General features: G+C 34.0%; 1 long non-coding RNA gene across 1 annotated transcript; it reads right to left on the bottom strand.

Annotated features, from left to right (window-relative positions):
* Positions 1-721: 721 nt before the first annotated feature.
* On the bottom strand, positions 722-4,128 carry LOC143230028 (uncharacterized). The gene is made up of 2 exons (XR_013016195.1): positions 3,429-4,128; positions 722-2,513 (listed from the first exon to the last, which is right to left on the bottom strand). It is a non-coding gene; the product is annotated as an uncharacterized LOC143230028 (long non-coding RNA).
* Positions 4,129-4,892: the final 764 nt, after the last annotated feature.

Below are 4,892 nucleotides of genomic sequence, written 5' to 3'. Positions count from 1 at the left end.
TACTTGTTTTTTAAACGTTCATCACGATGTGTATATGTTTTACTTCAGCTCTCCATGTGTAGTTGTTAATGTTTCTATTTGGTATTTCAGTATTTTAATAAACATTTTCCTTGGAAACTGTATTAGTGTATATTTTTTCATTTACTGCTGTCCAGACAGTGACTATATTTGTGGTAAAGTTCACTCTCTAAATTAGCTGTTTTAACCTTGTAACTTTTACATTCTCAGTTTAAAAAGTAGATATCTCATGCATGAAAGAAAATTTTGAGCTATTGAACCAGAGAACATAACCTTCAATGTGATAAACACCTAGTTAGTATGTTTTAGGATTCTAAGAGAATAAACCTTCTATTATGTGGAGCTTGTCCCACTGTGAACTTATTACAGACGACGGGATTCGTCATCTGGGAACAAATGGCTATGCCGCAAACAGTTTGACCGTGCTGGAACTTGATAATTGTCCACTTATTACTGATGCTTCCTTGGACCATCTAGTTTTGTGTCATAGTTTGCAACGAATTGAGTTATGCGATTGTCAGTTGATCACTCGAGCAGGCATCCATGAGGCCGGGTGGGTTTTTTAAACTAACTTTTAGAACTCTTTAGAACCATATCATTCACCTGCTTACATTGTGTACATATTATCAGCCTTCGTGTTTAATGTTAATTATCACTAGTTAATAGTGTAGAAGTTTCTTTAATCAATGGAACTCTGCCGTAAGTAACAAAATAACATTTATTTCAGTTGAAACACTTTCGCAACAGTTGTTCTTCAGCCAACAGTGATTACACATTTTCAATTAATAAATGAATATTAGATCTTTCAGTTACTGTCTGGAAGAACATTCTATTGAAATAGAAAGTGACAAAGATTTGACCTGTGGTCCAAACTAATTGGATATTATTTAAGTAATTAGTATGATAGAAACTTTAATTCAAGAATATAAAAAATTTTCTTTTCAAATGAAAATTTAATTTTTCAGATCTCACTTCTTTATTCTCTTGTGTTATTATATCCCTTCAATCAATGTTACATCTTTACACAAGGTTTTGTAAGGGTCATTGGTGATATCTTTGTAGTGTTATTGAAAACAATAATTAAAATCTTTGTATTCAACAACAAAACATGTTCAAAAGGTCTTTCCTCTTTTTTTTTTGTAAATTTAAACATTGGTTTGGAGATAAAATCAGTTTGAATATCGTTAGAATAATGTCCTTTCATGGTGAGATCAAGATAAAAAATGTATAGACTGTGTGAAATGTAAATTCATGTATGTTTGATTCCACTTTAATGCCATGTTAAAGAGTGATTCATTACATATCTGTTATACTTAATATTTTAAAGCAGCTAAATTCTTTATTCTAAATCTTGTATGATCAACTTTTTCAAGAGTAAGTACCACTTACCCTAGATGAAGGAAAACACTTGATTTGCTTTTTTACCAACAGTTTGGAAGTGAGAGTAAAAGATCTATTCTATTGTAACTGATTTAATTCTTTCTTTGATGTATTTTGATTTGATTTAAAATTTGTGGACATTGAAAATGCCAAATTGAGTTTTCTCTTTTAATAAAAGTTTAAGTTCAATTGATTTATTATTTAGGCTTTGGATTTGTAAACTGTTGAGTCATGCTAAGTACTTAAACAGTGGTGGATTTAAGGTTGTGTGGGCCCTATATTCCATGTGATTTTTACATAGAATAAAATTATCAATGGGTCCCCATTAAGGCTATGGGGCTGAATCCCCTACCTAAATACACCACTGCTTGAAAGTGTTCCAACACTGTACAATTATTTATTTTATCTTCTTTTTTCAAGGTTTAAAGTAGTGGCTATGACTCTTTGACTAAATAGAAATGTTGCCTAGTGCTATGACAGGTGGAATATCACAAAAGTAAAAATAACTGCAATGCTTACACAAATGTATTTGTAATGAAATTTTAAAGAATGCTCTTAGAAAATATCATAATTTCACAATGAGATCAGTAATAAGTTTGTGTATCTATTGTTGTCTTCTAGTCTATGTTTTCTTTGTTTTCAGAGTCACCTGCCAGATCTCAAATTCCATGCCTATTTTGCCCCAGTGACCCCTCCTCCTTCTGTGGGTGGGGGAAGACCAGGATACTGTCGGTGCTGTGTAGTATTATGAAATGTTCAGTGAACAAGTAGCCAACCCAGACTTCTCAGTATTTAAACAAGTCAGAAGTAAATGCAACCATCAAGTTGTTTTATCGTAGCCTGACAAGTAGGTGCATTGTTTATGGTTTTGGCTGTTTTATTCACTTTTCATATATATTCCATATGCCTCAATCATTCTCTGTGATTGACAAGTTTCGGTCACCAGACACGTAACAATGTGCAGCTCTAGGTTACATATAAAACAGGTGCGACTGCCACAGAAGCTGGTAAGTACAGTTGGGATATGACAAAAACAAATGTCTGCATCCTCTTCATGAAGCTTTCTTTCCAGTAGATGCTACGATTCATTACCCTCGAGCCAGATGGATAATTTCCTATAAATAAACAAATATAACTAGGGGTCACATGGCCAGGCCATCTTCATTTCTTCTGATAACTTTGATGTTATGTCAAGTCAAAGGTCTTTATACATAACTATAGATAGGGTAAGTAACTTAAATATAAATATTTAGATATGCTGTGTCTCCAAATATTTAGGGATATTATATATTGTGTATCTTTTTATAGTTAAACTTGTGTATATCTTCTCTAAAAAAACATTTCAATGCAATTAAAGACAGTTACAGAGAGAGAAAACCAGATTCACAAAAACTCAAGAAATAACAGCATACTCTCAACTTATGGTGACATAAACAGTTCTTTATCCCCTCATTTGATAAATTAATAGTTGTTTGAGAAGAAATTAAGTGTCAATAGATAATCCACAATGTTTGTCGTCAAATATGTCACGCTAAACAGGAAACTTCAATTAACAAGATTAAAGGAAGCTTACCGCTGATTTGTAGGCTTAACATAGAAACGTACAGTCACTTAACGTGCCTTGGTTGTTATCAATATATCTCATTTATTCAACGAAAGACACACAATCTATACTCAAAGACAATCACATTTATGTATGTCCTCAAGGTAATTTATCTCAGTTGATGGGGTTATTATTTCGCTAAACAACTTCTAATGGGAAATATGAGCTAAATGTTTCACTTCTTATAAAAGAATTATCATTTAGCTTCATGTTTATAAAAATAATAACCGTAGTAGCTCGTTTACAGAACGATTATTAGGCTTAGAGTCACAACAGAGATAATTGTTCTTTACAAAAGTGGCGCTATAAATCCCAATAAAAAGTTCGTGATGAAAATATAGTAAATATTGTCTTTATCTTTAAAACACACAACGATCTGTGTTAATGTGGTGTATTCAGATACAATAAATTAAATTTAGAGCTTTACCTGATAAGCTCTCTTAACAGGAGGTTCCATCAAGATAGAGAAACAATCGAAACTAATTTAAAGCTAAGGAGTAACCTTACGAAAGGCCCGACATGACCAGTGGTTAAGGCGCTCGACTCGTAATCCAAGGATCGCGGGTTCAAATCCTCGTCATACCAAATGCTCGCTCTTTCAGCCGTGGGGGCGTTATAATATAACGCTCATTCCCACTATACGTGGGTAAAAAGTAGCCCAAGTGTTGGCGGTGGGTGGTGATGACTAGCTGCTTTCCTTCTAGTCTTACGCTGTTAAATTAGGGACAGATAGCCCTCGTGTAGCTTCGCGCGGAATTAAAAAAATAACAAAACCTGCTTATGAAAACGATCTTCATCAAACACTTACATATTTTGTCTACAACTCGACAACAATTTGAATATTACACCCGAAAATAATATTTCACTTAATACGTTCAACAATATAATTCACTTAGCAACTAACTACAGGTAGAACCCTTGACAACAGAATTCTATAAACTATCCTTACTCAACTTTTAAGCTGACTTTCTCTCGCGCAGTGAAGTAAATTAAGATTTGAAAAATATCTATTTAGCTGAATTTAGCTGAATACTTTAGTATTCGTAAAAAGAAGAAAACAAACTTCTAATACTACTAATAAAGCGTAGCTTGTAAATAAGTCCCGAAAAAACAACTCCACCGGTTCATAAAGCTTACCGGGTTCGTGAGGGACTCGCAGCGAAGAAGACCAGGCGACATTCTCGAGGAGAAATTTTCATTTACCTCGAATTTCGAGATAATAGAAATACTTGTGTGAAAATGGAAACATCTATGGAATCCACTAACTTTCCTTCTTCATCCCACACCAGGTAAAATGTTTACATTTTATACTGAGTGGCTGACGTTTGTATAGGCCCGAATTTGTCCATGTAAATATGATGATAAATGCAAGTAAAGTAGGAAAAGTGAAGGCAAAGGCACGAACGTTGTGTTAACCTGTTGTTACAGTAAAAAGTAAGCTGACAGTACCCAAAACAAAGTACCGATCCAAACCGGCCCATTCAGAGTCGGGAAGGGCAGATGACTCAAGGTGCCCTAGTTGGGATTTACAGATCCAATTACTCAAATTGTAGGTGGAAAAAGTGCCCCAAAAAACCTACTTTCACTACTTAGGACCGAGTGACGCCCCTTCCAGTAATTTCGTTTTCCTTCCCATTTAAAGTAGAGTTTGGGTAGTAACACGCATGAATAATCGGGTGATTGACCAATGAAAGTAGGTTTTCCAAAGGCACTCCCCCATCACACACACAACCAGTTTCTAGGAATATTTCCCTTCAAGTCAGACTCATTGTTTATTTTAATCTATATGTATACCTATTCAAACTTCTAACTTTTAATTTTAATTCCATTTATTCTACTTTATATTTATTTTATTATTTTTAACATCTGCCGTAACATTTTTCATCTTGGA

This window comes from Tachypleus tridentatus, chromosome 1 (genome assembly GCF_004210375.1).
Source record: "Tachypleus tridentatus isolate NWPU-2018 chromosome 1, ASM421037v1, whole genome shotgun sequence".
Taxonomy (NCBI): Eukaryota; Metazoa; Arthropoda; class Merostomata; order Xiphosura; family Limulidae; genus Tachypleus; species Tachypleus tridentatus.
This window is presented reverse-complemented; position numbering and strand designations above follow the sequence as displayed.